The 14,414-nt window shown below is 43.9% G+C and overlaps 1 protein-coding gene across 6 annotated transcripts in view; it reads left to right on the plus strand.

The window, feature by feature from the left end:
- LOC137650247 (probable glutamate receptor) overlaps positions 1-14,414 on the plus strand; it is a 220,340-nt gene that overhangs the window by 33,176 nt on the left and 172,750 nt on the right. The gene's annotated exons all lie outside the window — the stretch shown is intronic.

Here is a 14,414-nt window from a genome sequence, read left to right on the forward strand (position 1 = left end):
TCCGTTAATTGTCCATGCCGGAAGCATGGCTAAAGCCAGCGGCTCATGTCTCCAAATCGCTCACAATTTCATATTAAATTTTATCTAGTCTTGTAAAAGTGTGTTAAATATATTCTTTTACAACTGTGGTATGATTATGGGTTAGACTTTTGTCAATTTTTGCATGCTTGCCTTTTATCAGTCTGGATTTCTTATCAGTCTTGATTTGGGCTAACCCCTACACTTAGCCCTTGGCCAAGACTGGCTAATATGTACAAATGCACCCTCACCGTCTACAATGTAACCACATGGTTCTGTTGAGGCCGCCACCCCTCCTTTGCTATTGATACATCATAGTAGGGAGCTGCAGCCCTGAAGGCACTCTCTGGGGAGCAGTGGATGGGGTTTTACAGTTGTCTTTGGGTGACATTATTTCACTTATCTACTTAGCCTTAGTGACTGGCTAGGCGGCACTGGTTGTGGGGACTTGTTCTCTGTGTCTACACTCTGTTGATCCCTTGGAACAAAATCAATCTTGTTCCAAGTAGATCTTCCTTTCGTGTTGACCTACCCATTTGCTAGGCTTTCTTTCTTAGTGTTTTGTTATGCTGACAGCCTGTTGTAAGGTTTTGTTCTCTCTGCCTACTTACTGTAGATCCCTTGGAATGACATTCAATAGTTCTAATATTACAGTTAGGCCTTCCTGTCCTGCTGCTTTACCAATTTCCGAGTCTCCCTTCCTTCCCCTTCCCTCCCCCTCCTTGACCTGCTTGCTGTGGAACCTAGTTCCCTTACAGTCTAGGCTTCCCTGGCATTTGAGGTATCCTCAATTGCTTTATAGATGGACAGGATAACTTGTGGGTCATCTAGTCTGGCTCTGGGTTGACGAGTTATTGATCATTACCTGGATTAATTCTCTTAGTTGTCCCTTCCCCCTCCTAGTTAGGCCATAAATTTTTCACTGTCCTTGGAACTACAATTCCTTTATCTAGTCTACATTCCCTGGTATTCGAATATCCCTCAACTGCTATATAAGCTAGACTAGCCTGCACAGTGGTTGTTTTATGGCTTAACCCTATCTAGGCAAGGAAACTAGAATCCTTTTTGGGCTCACCTTTGCCACCTTAGCAGTAGCCTGGTCTCTGACTTCATCTCCTCATCCTAAGCTAAGTATCTCTTGCTGTGGAGTCTTGACTCCTATGCCTGGACGGAATCTCCCTGCCTGAAATACTTACCATTTAGCCATATTTCCGATCCTGCCGGCTTGAGTTCTTCTAGCTTTGGATGTAAGTAAGTTGTGGGTACCCCTCTCTCCTCTCATTAGATGAGAGGCCTTAGGCTAGTCATCTGTGTCTATTTCCTCTTCCATATCTGAGGAACATTCTCCTCTAAAGTTGGTTGATTGAATACCTTCTAGTTGTCAGCATTTCCCCTGAATTTACGAATTCATGGTATCCTAACCGTATTATATGGCTCTCATTATTTAAAGGGCTAATCCCCCTTCTCTTGATTTATGTTAACAACAAGGAGTTTTGGCAGATTCATTTATCTACTGGCCTCTACTAACCTGTACCTTTCCCCTTTACCCATGGTCTGTTTCCCTTTAGCCTACTTGCCAATGTCTCTGCCTTATTGTGTCGACATTCATAAAGGTAATGTAAGGTCAGTTCATACAGCCTGGTCACTAGAAAACGGATTTTGAGCGAAGCGAAAAATCTATTTTTGGGTGAGATAGCCATGGCGTCCTGATGGAAGGTTCCTTTTTGGTAGCTTCCTTGGGTATATCACTACTAAATATTCCCAGAGAATTTAACCACAGGTTATCACAGAATTCTAACTTCTGGAGCGAGTATCCTAAAGGTTTCCCATTTAAGACATCGTATATCAACAGGGGACGCATGTATTAACGCTCCACATAGCTATCTACACCCCAAACAGAGTTAACACTTCGGTGTGTAGGGGCGGAGAATAGCTGGGAAGCCGTTCCACAGCTAATCTCGTTCGTGGCTACTTTTGGTACTCGAGACGTAAACAAACGGGCGCCATTGCTAAATGACGTCACGTCCGTCCTCATCCTGAAGCCAGTTGCTTGCCGATCGCCATGATACAACAGAGCAGGGTGGGACCTGAAAAAACTGGACGAAGTAGCAGGGAGGGTCCATCAGGACGCCATGGCTATCTCACCCAAAAATAGATTTTTTGCTTCGCTCAAAATCCGTTTTTGGGGCTCAAGCCATGGCGTCCTGATGGAAGAATACCAGAGAATCAATGTATCGTGGTAGATTTTTCCCCTATTTGAGTAAGTGCCAAGGGCTTTGAACAGGGTAGCATAGTAATCTTAATAGAAGAATCGTAGGGAAGAGACCTTCCTGCCCCCCTGGCAGTGAAGTTCCCACGGGCCATGCCGAGATCAAAGTGGTTATCGAAGGGCTATTCACCTTCCTAGAAGAACCTGAAGAACTTGGAGACAAGACTGAATGGTTGGCATTCATATAGGAACATTCTCAAGGGCAGACGATTGGTGGTTAGGCACTGTATGTAGAGGAGAATTGTCTCGTCTCTAAGGTATGAAGAGAGTAAGTATTCGTATTGGAATATTACATTGCATAGGTGAATATATAATAAGGGTTGAGACCTTAGTATCTTCATTAACCATAAGAGGAAGGAGATGATAAAACTATGACAGACATGTATTTCATAGGATAAGTAGGAGCGGATTGAGACGCACAAGTAATAAAATAAGAATTTTATTTCACAATTGCAGAGAAATTAAATGAATTGCAATAAATTATAATGTACGTAGTAATAAAGACTTGCTCTTGAATCTGGAAGGGAATTTCAAATTTATTAGTAGGCACTCGTTCTCGAGGAACGTCAGTCTTTAAATAAAACACATCATGCTCTAGGCATGCGCCACTCGTGTGACGACTATGACATTTCACCTGGGATAAGAACAGTTATAAGAAAAGCACTAAGTGTTTTCGACATCACTACGTATCACTTGAGGGTCAACATAGGCACCCGAAGAGTTAGAGTCCCAAATAACTCACTGTTCTATGCAGAGTTAGGTGCAGGTTTCATAACACTACCTGCGGCTACCACAAAATGTTTGACTTCGTGCACTTGTTTCGCATAATGTTTGAAGAAAACACGGGAGGACTTCCAGCCTGTGAAACTCTTAAGGCTTTCGAAGTCCATGCTCTGAAAGAAATTCAGAGACGATGCAACTTTTCTAGGATCGTGACCGGCAGGTGTACTGTCAGGATCCGCTCTGCGAATGAAGTAGGTGATTTTCGCTCTTAGTTGTTTCAGTGACAGGTCGCTGCCCGATGTTTCTCCTTTAAAGAGTTGGCCTCCACCAAAGTCCGAAGTTCTGCGAAGATAGACCTTGAGGCTCTCTACTGGGCATAGAAAGGCATCTTCCTTCAGGGGGCATATTCTCCAAGGGCCCCATCTTTTGGTGGGTAATTCGTTTTTGGCGAGACACGTCGGATCCGGGAAGAGGGTAAGGTCTCCTGAGTCAGTAAACACGATATGACCCTCTTCTCTTGATAATGCCATTATTTCGCTGACTCGGGCTCCTGAAGCAAGAGCAAAGAGAAATATAACTTTCTGAGTCAGATCCTTGAGAGGGCATGAATCATTATCCAAGTTGGAGGCGAAATGGAGCACCTTGTCCAAGGACCAGGAGATCGGTTTCGGTGGGGGTGCTGGGCGTAGACGAGCGCATGCTTTCGGCAGTTTATTGAAGATGTCGCTGGACAGATCAATTTGGAAGGCATACAACAGTGGTCTAGTCAAGGCCGATTTGCAAGTAGAAATCGTATTGGCTGCCAAGCCCTGTCCATGAAGGTGAATAAAGAAGGACATGCAAAAATCAATGGTGATTTCCGTAGGATTTTTTGCCTTGACGAATTAGACCCATTTTCTCCAAGATGATTCGTATTGCCGTCTTGTGGATTCGGTCATGTATTCCTCGAGGAAGTCTAGACTTTTCTTCGAGATCCCAAACCTCTTCTTCGCGGCTAGGGAGAGAAAATCATGAGATGAAGGTCCTTGATTTTCGATGATGAAGCGAAGACAGTCGACTTCTGTACTTGCTGGGAGAGAACTGGGCCCGGGAGAGGGATCAGAGTGGGCTGCAGCTCCAGGACCAGGGGGTACCAGTTGCTCCGGGGCCACTTGGGAGCCACTAGGGCCGCTGTCCCTTTGAAGGTTCTCAGCTTGGAGAGGACTTTCAGCAGAAGGTTGGTGGGAGGGAACAGGTAGATCTTGGACCATCTGTTCCAGTCCAGAGACATGGCGTCCACTGCCTCTGCCTTGGGGTCCTCGTACGGGGCCACATACCGAGGAAGTTGATTGTTGTCGCTCGTTGCGAAGAGATCGATCTGAAGTTCCGGGACTTGGCGAGAGATGAAGGAGAATGATCTTGCGTCTAGAGACCATTCCGACTCTATCGGGCTTGTCCGAGATAGAGCGTCCGCCGTCACGTTGCGGAATCCTTGTAAGTGAACTGCAGATAGGTGCCACCTCTTCATCTCTGCCAGACTGAAGATTGTTAGAAGCACCTGATTTATCTGGGGCGATCTTGAGCCTTGGCGATTGAGACATCGAACTACCACAAACGTCTTGAATAGTGGAGACCATGTGCCTTGAGCCTGTTTTTGGTGGGAGTGACCTCCCCAACCCTCCAGCGAAGTGTCCGTGTGGATGTTGAGTGATGGAGGTGGGTGTTGAAGAGGGATGGACCTTTTCAGGGCCGTCGCTTCCGACCACGGCTTGAGGAGAAGTCGAAGTCTGTTTGGGAGCCGTCTCTTGAGGTCTCTTCGAGCGATGGATGCAGAACGTCTCCAGTCTCCCGCGGCATCCTTTAGCTGTGCACGAAGCACTGGGTTTATCACTGAGGCGAACTGTAGAGAGCCTAGAACTCGTTCCTGCTGGCGTCTTGAGATCCGTTTGGATTTCAGTAGTCGCTTGACAGACCCTGCTATTTCCTTCCTTTTCTTCTGGGGGATGGAAAGGCGGTGTGACTGAAGGTTCCACTGGATTCCTAACCATTGGAACTTCTGAGCTGGAGAGAGGCGAGATTTCTTCGCGTTTATCTTGAATCCCAGGTTTTATAGGTACTGGGTGACTTTGCTGCAGGATTTTAAACAATCCTCGGGCGATGGAGCCCAGACTAGCCAATCGTCGAGGTAGGCCATCACCTGGACGTCTCGGAGGCGGAGCTGTTGTACTACGGCGTCCGCCAGCTTTGTGAAGATCCGAGGGGCCACGTTGAGGCCGAAGGGCATGGCCCTAAAGGCGTAGCTTTTCCTTTGGAGTCGAAATCTTAGGTAGGAGGAAGCGTGATGGTTCATTGGAACGTGCCAGTAGGCATCCGCCAGGTCTATGGAGACCGTGTAAGAACCTCGAGGCAGAAGGGTCCTTATCTATTGAAGAGTCAGCATTTTGAACTTGTCGTTCGCTATGAACTTGTTGAGGGGGGATAAGTCCAGAATGACTCTGAGTTTGTCGGAGTCTTTCTTGGGGACGCAAAACAGTCTCTCTGGGAACCTGGTGGACTTTACCCTCCTTATCACCTTCTTGTTCAAGAGGTCTAGGACATATTCTCCCAGAAGGGGGGGGGGGGGGGGTTGATCGTTGGAAGAATTGCTGGAAGGTTGGGGGTGGTTGAGTTCAACTCCAGCCTAGACCTTTCTTGACGATGCTGTGTGCCCAGGGATCAAAGGTCCAACGATCCTGGAATTGGCGGAGTCTTCCTCCCACCGGAAGCACTTCATTGCTTCTGGATCCCGAGGGCTTACTGCCTCGGCCGCTAGCTCCCCTTCCTCCTCTGCCTCTGGAGGGACGGCGAGATGCGTCTCTGCTTGCACCCCTGTTTGAGCCTCTACCTTTGGGACGAAAGGTAGTTGTCTGTTGTTCAAAGGCAGGGGTGAAAACCGGTGACTGGGACAAAACCGGTTGGGTGACCAACTGAAAGGTCTGTTGTGGCTGAGCAGCCACTTGGGGAATAGCGGGTCCCGGAAACTGCCGTCTCTGTTGATGTTGCTGGGGTTTTTGCTTGGAGGATTTCCTCTTAGGTTGAGGGCCATCGTCCTGAGAGGATTTCCTCTTTTTTGACATGCCCCACTTGTTGAGAAGGTTCCTATTCTCAGTGGCAGCCTTGTCAGTGATCTCTTTCACAAGGTCGGAGGGAAAGAGGTGTTTACCCCAGATGTTTGAGGAAATCAGCCTCCGGGGTTCGTGTCTCACAGTGGCACTTGAAAACACGAATTCTCGACAGGCTCTCCGAGCAAGTCCTTTACCAGAGTTGCCATGTGCGATATGGCGAGTACCATGTAGTGGTCGGGGACTCTGGTGTCACCAGCCATGACGTCATATTGTACTTGGAGGGACATGGATGCTGCGAGCCTTTCCTGCGTGTCTTGTTCCCGACGAAGGAGATGGTCATTGAGTTTCGGGAGGTCTTCGTTAAACTGACGTCCAGCTACGTCAGGATCTAACTTTCCCACCACGAAGGTATGCTGGATATCCTTCTAGTGTCGAACGTTGGGGGGAGTCACCATGGAGAAGGGTCTGCACTCCTCCAGTGCAGGACAGGGTTTCCCTTCTTCCACTGCCTTGTGGCACGCAGCGAAGGCTTTTTCCGTGAAGGGAAGGACTACGTCGTCGGGTGCGACGTAAGTAGGGTGCTTCTTGCTCAGGGCCGGAAGCTTAGAGCAGGTAAAACCCCTACTTTTGAACGCGTTGGCTAGCATAGCCTGAGCCTTCGGGAGATCGAACAGTATCACCTCCTTGGGTTCGGTCTCATCTTTAGAGGCAGGTTCAGAACGAAGCCGGACGTAACAGTCCGGGTAAGCCTCAAAGCTCGGGAAGAACTCCACTTCTTCCAGGGCAACCGTGCCGATCTTATCGCTGATAAAGATCCTGCCTGTTGCGATAACCATATACTCAGCATACCTCCAGGGGTTGGCATGTGAGCATGCGGGGAGGTCCTTAACCGAAATCCTCTTCGGTTCTTTGGAACCTCCCATGGACCTGATGAACTCGTGTGTCACTTGAAGCTTCTGTTCCATAAGGGCTTCTATCATATGGAACATCTCCTGGGCGGATGGGATGGGATCCGGGGTAGCGGAGGTAGACGGGAGAGACACTTCCGTCGGTGTAGGAGTAGGGGCGGGGATGGAGGGCGGAGCGACCTCCTGCTCCGACTCGGTGTAATCCACCTGGTCCTCTTCATCTTCCGCGCCTTGGGCCATGAGGGTCCTCTCCATGTCCTCCGAAATATCCGACATACGTTCATCGTTTTCGGCATCCAGGCAACACTCATGCATGGACTGGGCCATGCCGACATCGGGTTCCACCGTGATCTGGACGGTGGGGATCTGATCCTTGGGGACCACAGAATCTTGGGAAGCCTTTGGGAACAATAAGGCCTTCATATCTTCAGTGGCAAGGTACGGTCCAGTGGCGTTCTTCTGGAAGCCACGCACCCACTTGCGTAGCTTATCTCGAGAAGCGTCCCTAATCTCCGCTGAGGGAGGGTTATTAAACGCATCGACCAGGCGATCCTGGTAGACCGTACAGTTCTGCTGGTCCCAGAACTTTAGATCCCCTTTCTTGTTGGCACAAGGGGCGTGGGTCCTACACGCCGTGTGTCCATAGAAGTGCGGGCGCTTCACTGCACAGAAGCTGTGGTCACACTTCAGTTGCTCCTCCTGTAAGAGAAAGAGAAGATGAGTATGGGGGAGTCATAAGAATGACTCTTAAACTAAAGTTAAATATTAATCAATTAATTTTAACTTGACATTAGGTGTGATGCACAGAGGATGGGCTGAGAGAAGGAGAAAGATACATACTCCGTGTAACTCGCCCGGCTGGTAACCGTGACCTTCACCCATAGACAATCTGCTGTGAACGAAGGCACAGGATAGAATACAGCATGGAATGCCCGTAGGGCAGTGTGAATTCTATTGGAAATTGTCAAGGGTATAAGGCTAGGACTGAGACCACTCAGACACTAGAATTGGGAACTAGAAGATCCCATAGGGTAACGGTTTCCGGCAACCAGCCGTGCTAAGATACACACAGCATGCTGGAAATCTGGGATATGCAAGAAGACAGCATGGTTACTGATAGAACGGTAAGATAATACCAATCCATTTACGTTATCAAGTCATCTGGTTGCGATGTAGGGCTATCAACATCAGATGATAGCTAGTAGAAGGGGGTGCAAGTCGTCTTGACGCCTCCGGAAGGTTCCGGCAGACCGCCGGCACGCCGGAGGCCGCTACAGCAGAGTTTCTGGCATTAAGGAAGACAATATTTAGAAGTCAAGAGTAATACCAGGGTGGCGGCCGCCGACACAGCGGCGGTTCCGGCAGCCGGAGGTAGCCGGCTTGGTGACAGGGGCAAGGATGGTTATAGCAGAATTGGAGTGCCGGCAGTGGATGCCGGCACTCCGAGGGCCGGCCGGTGGACGGACGACTGAGGCTATGAGGAAGGAGGGAAGGCCATCGGCTAGTCGCCGGCGGCAGGCGGCAATCCCCCGGCACGCGGGGGACTGGCGGCACAGAGGGTAGGGGTAAGTCACCAAGGTAGGAGGTGGGTATCACCGACAGTAGAGGCGACAAGGGACCGGCACCCGGATAGAGAAAGAGACAGAAGGGGGGATGTAAGGGTACGGTCACGGACCCCAAGACATCCCACCTGAGTGAGTGTACCCATGATAGGGGCTAGCCCTATCACCCAGAAGCCGGGGCCGCAGAGGGCCGGGAGCTAAGGGAGCCCAAGGGAGGGCAGGGAACACTTAAAGGGGGGGGGGGGGAGAACCCCTATAGACAGAACGCATCTAGTGGCTAACCTCAAAGGACACTATGAAGGGTATATGTACCAGAGCGGACTGTATACAGGAGCTTAAGGTAGCCCTACAACTCCACCCTAGGGAGGAGTTGTAGGACAGGGGACAGATGGGTAAAGACTAACCTAAGCATAGGCTAGGCCATACAAGAGATAGGTGGGGAGGGGAGAAGAGAAGAGTCTTCTGCGGAGGGGGGTCTGTATCAGAGCGGCCACCAAGGAAGGGAGGACACTCCCTAGCCTAAGGTAAGGCAGCCTGACTGAAAAACGTGCATGGGTATCGTTTCAGCAAGGAACAGAACTAACCTCTCCGAAACCTAACCTAGAGCAGGGATGTCACACCCTGAACTAGGAAGGACAGAAGACGTATCGCTATTGCAGGAAAGGTCGGAGACCTAGCCCCAGCAATAGAGGAAGAACTAGCCGTTCCTCATCCTCGGACGCAACCCTAAGGGGGATCATTCCCTTAGGGAGGACAGAGAAGCGATATAGTACTCTGAGAAGAGCTTGACTCCCTTACATGGTAGGGGGGAGCAAGACTACACAGAGGGGGAGCCCTAAGGCAGGGGGTGAAGGAAGCATATAGGGGTCCTACTGGTAGGTTAGGTTAGAAAGATACACTATCTAACCTGTCCCCTATATGGTCCCTGAAGGTGAAAAACACATGCATCACAGTCAATAGTATTGTAAAATAATGCCATAAGTAACCTAGGATCACTGATAAAATCATGCATGAACACTGATATAGGCATAAGTAACCTAGGATCACTGATAAAATCATGCATGAACACTGATATAGGCGCTCTGGCCTAGGGGCTATACTAGCCAACTGGTATGGGGTCAGGTGATGACCGATAAACGAGAGTCAAAACACGATATAAAAGTTCCTAGCTATGAAGACTAAATAACTAATAGTATCGATTAGTTAATGAGACCGGAAAAGCTGTTGAGGCTATCTAAATAAGGCATGCAAAATCAACAGCGACGCCATAAAATGGCCGGTCCGGTGGAGGCACAGCTCTGCCACAAAACATCAAATATCTCGAAAAGTAAAATCTACTTTACGGTCAGAGCTTATTTAAACAATACTGGAACCTTGTACTCAAATTTCCAGAAGAAGGCGAGGCCGAAGGTAGCGACATGACGAAGATGCAGGTTGATGAAAATGCGTAAGGGAAAATCCGTCTTTGCAAGGCAAGCTACTAGAAGAAGGATGAGGACGGACGTGACGTCATTTAGCAATGGCACCCGTTTGTTTACGTCTCGAATACCAAAAGTAGCCACGAACGAGATTAGCTGTGGAACGGCTCTCCAGCTATTCTCCGCCCCTACACACCGAAGTGTTAACTCTATTTGGGGTGTAGATAGCTATGTGGCGCGTTAATACATGCGTCCCCTGTTGATATACGATGTCTTAAATGGGAAACCTTTAGGATACTCGCTCCAGAAGTTAAAATTCTGTGATAACCTGTGGTTAAATTCTCTGGGAATATTTAGTAGTTATATACCCAAGGAAGCTACCAAAAAGGAACCTTCCATCAGGACGCCATGGCTTGAGCCCAAAAATAGCTACCGCCTTGGGCATGGGCTGCTGCTGCCGACCTAGTCAGGATGTTATGGGAATTTACCACCTTGGATTATCTAATACAGTACTGAACAAACTGCTGACTTTCAGGGGAACAGCAGCTCTGGTAGCTCCCAAGTGGCCCTCTTGTTCTGGAACTCAGACCCCTCCAGATCCCTCTACCCTCTTCAGTGCTGTCCCAGGTTGCTCCACACACGACTGTCTTCGCTTCCTCTTTGATAACGAAAACCCTTCAGCTCATGATTTTCTCGCCCTCACGGCTTGTAGAAAATTCGGAGTTGCAAGGGTAAGAATTGACTTCATAGAAGAGTACAAGTCCAGCACCACAAAACGACAATACAGTGAACCCTCGTTTATCGCGGTAGATAGGTTCCAGACCCGGCCGCGATAGGTGAAAATCCGCGAAGTAGTGACACCATATTTACCTATTTATTTAACATGCATATTCAGACATTTAAAACCTTCCCTTGTACGTAGTACTGTTAACAAACTACCCTTTAATGTACAGAACACTTAATGCATGTACTACAGTACCTTAAACTAAAACAGGCACAAATATTAAAGGCGATTTTATATCATGCGTTTCCTAAACACGCCAAAGAGCACGATAAAAAATGGCAACCAATGTTTTGTTTACGTTTATCTCTGATCATAATGAAGAAACAAACGCATTTACACATCTGTGTATAGGTAAGTTTTTGCATTGATTATATTGATTATTCAGTACAGTATGTTGATTTTGTTATTACCAATGTTTTACATAATTTTTCTCAGGACTTCCAAATGAAATGTTTTTCTTTATGACGCCGCCTGAAACGACGGCGTAATAAAGTACGCTCAGTAAACAAACGAAGGCATTTAACGCGCATGATGAAAGGGATAAATAATGATATTACAGTAAAAGCTTTTAGAAAATATGTTATTACAAATATTATTTACCGTATCTATATAAAATCATACATACGTAGCAAAGCAGGAAAACAATTTACGAGAGAGAGAGAGAGAGAGAGAGAGAGAGAGAGAGAGAGAGAGAGAGAGAGAGAGAGAGAGAGAGAGAGAGAGAGTTCTTTTACGTACGTAAATGTAAATTTAAAAAAAAATAGCCCCATTTCATATAAAATAGGTTATTACAAATATTTTACTTTATCATATTACAGTAGTCTGTATAATACTGTAAAGTTCAGTACAGTATGTTGTTGTTATAGTCGTGGCGATGAAATTCTCACGAAACAAAAACACGGCATTTAATTACAACAGCTGATTCATTCTCTCTCTCTCTCTCTCTCTCTCTCTCTCTCTCTCTCTCTCTCTCTCTCTCTCTCTCTCTCTCTCTCTCTTCGTGTTATACAATACTTACATAGGCTATATATGAAGAAACTAAAATTAGTTTTCTTAGTGTCAATTAAATACGAAATGAAAAAATTATGCCGAGAATTAAATACGAAATGAAAAAATTAAGCCGAGTTTACATCCATTTCAATCGTTGCTAAAAATACGGCATCCGATTTCATCAGCAAACCACTATTTTTTGGGAAACATCATTTTATTCTAGAAAATTGCTACTCTTTAAATAGTTAATTGCACATTAAGAAAGCGTGTACTTTTGTTTTTAAATTTCGGGTGTGTTTTAAAAATCGAGTATTGTTGACTTCTTTTTTTTTTTTTACTTTTGGCTGTGATTAGATCAGCTGACGTCTAGCTGCCGCTCATTTCTTAACTTATTCAAACCGTCTAACAGTTGATATTACATAAGCACCAATGTGTTATAACCTATAAAAAAATTTTGTTTATTACATGTAAAACAACACACACACTCTCTCTCTCTCTCTCTCTCTCTCTCTCTCTCTCTCTCTCTCTCTCTCTCTCTGGGCTACTTTTCACTACCTCCCATTCCTTACCTCTCTCGATCTCTCTAACAAATGATATCTTTGCTGCTCCTCAAAGTTTCATTTATATTGAAAATCAATCATGATTCAATTTTCCTTACTTTCTCCTATCTCGCACCATCGGTCACATCGCGGTATTTTCGAAATTTCCGGAAAATCCGCGATATATGTATATACATGCGTTATGAAAAAAATCCGCGATATATGTATATACATGCGTTATGAAAAAAATCCGCGAAGTGGTGAATCCGCGATGGTCGATCAAGGTCTAGCCTCTACAGCTGTTGCCTCATATAGGTCGGCCCCAACTAGATTGATTGCGTATGCTTTTGATATCAAACTCGATAGCAAGTTGCTCATTAAGATCCCAAAGGATTGTGCTGAATTGAAACCTAATGCTCCTCCCAAGGATATTTTATGGTCGTTGGATAAAGTCCTGAACTTTGCCTCTTCGGTAGATAATGCCTCTTCCTCTCTGAGGGATCTTACTCGAAAGTCTATCCTTTTGCTTGCTATGGCTTCTGGTGCTAGAGTCAGCGAGATTTTTACCGTTTCAAGAGATAATTGCCACATTGAATTCTCGAATTCTAGGGAGATAAACCTTGATCCCGATTCTGTATTCTTGGCGAAAAGCGAACTTCCCATGAAACGCTGGGGGCCCTGGAAGATTGTTCCTTCTGTGTGCTCCTTGGAGTGCCTTAAAGCCTACCTCTCCAAGAGCCAGTCCTTTAAAGGCGGTCAACTTTTTAAAGGGGAGTCGACAGGATCTAATTCTCTAAAACGGCTCCAGTCCAAACTCGCCTACTTCATCAGAAAGGCTGACCTGGAAAGTATTCCAACAGGTAATGACCTTAGAAAAGTTGCCTCTTCCTTAAATTTTTTCCAATCTATGTCCTTTGCAGGCATACAGGCTTACACAAGATGGAAATCTAAATCTTCATGAGTGTTCTTCAAACAGTACTTACGTCAGATATATATATATATATATATATATATATATATATATATATATATATATATATATATATATATATATTTATATATATATATATATATATATATATATATATATATATATATATATATATATATATATACAGTATATAATTATATATATATAAATGTATGTGTATATATATATATATATATATATATATATATATATATATATATATATATATATATATATACAATATATAATTATATATATATATATATATATATATATATATATATATATATATATATATATATATATATATAAATGTATGTGTATATATATATATATATATATATATATATATATATATATATATATATATATATATATATATATATATACACATATATAAATATATTTATCTATATATATATATATATATATATATATATATATATATATATATACATATATATATATATATATATATATATATATATATATATATATATATATATACAGTATATATATAAACATATATATTGTATATATATTATATTATATATATAATATATACATAATATAAATATATATATATATATATATATATATATATATATATATATATATATATATATATATATATATATATATATATATATATATATATATATATATATATATATATATATATATATATATATATATATATATATATATATATATATATATATATATATATATATATATATATATATATATATATGGTGTCCGGACAATTCGGCCCCGGACAATTCGGTCCTGGACAATTCGGTACCAGGACAATTCGGTACCAGTACTATTCGGTACCAATTAATTCTTATAATATGGAAAAACAGTATTTTTCCAGTTTTTATCGTTTTTAAATTCCTATCAGTTCTAAGCGTTACTTTTAAAAAGAAAATTTTTGCTTTTGTTAGTATAGATATAAAAAAAGTCCTATTGATTCATCCTTGTTTGTGCGATAAATAAAAAAAATTTTTGTTTCTTTATTATATGAAAAACGAAACAGTAAAAACCATACATTTCTTATGTTAAAAGTGTGTATTTAAAAATAAAATAGTAAAAACTATACATTTCTTGTCGTTAAAAGTATATAAAAAATTTAAACTTCAATATCACG

The sequence above is a fragment of the Palaemon carinicauda genome, chromosome 11 (assembly GCF_036898095.1).
Source record: "Palaemon carinicauda isolate YSFRI2023 chromosome 11, ASM3689809v2, whole genome shotgun sequence".
Lineage (NCBI taxonomy): Eukaryota > Metazoa > Arthropoda > Malacostraca > Decapoda > Palaemonidae > Palaemon > Palaemon carinicauda.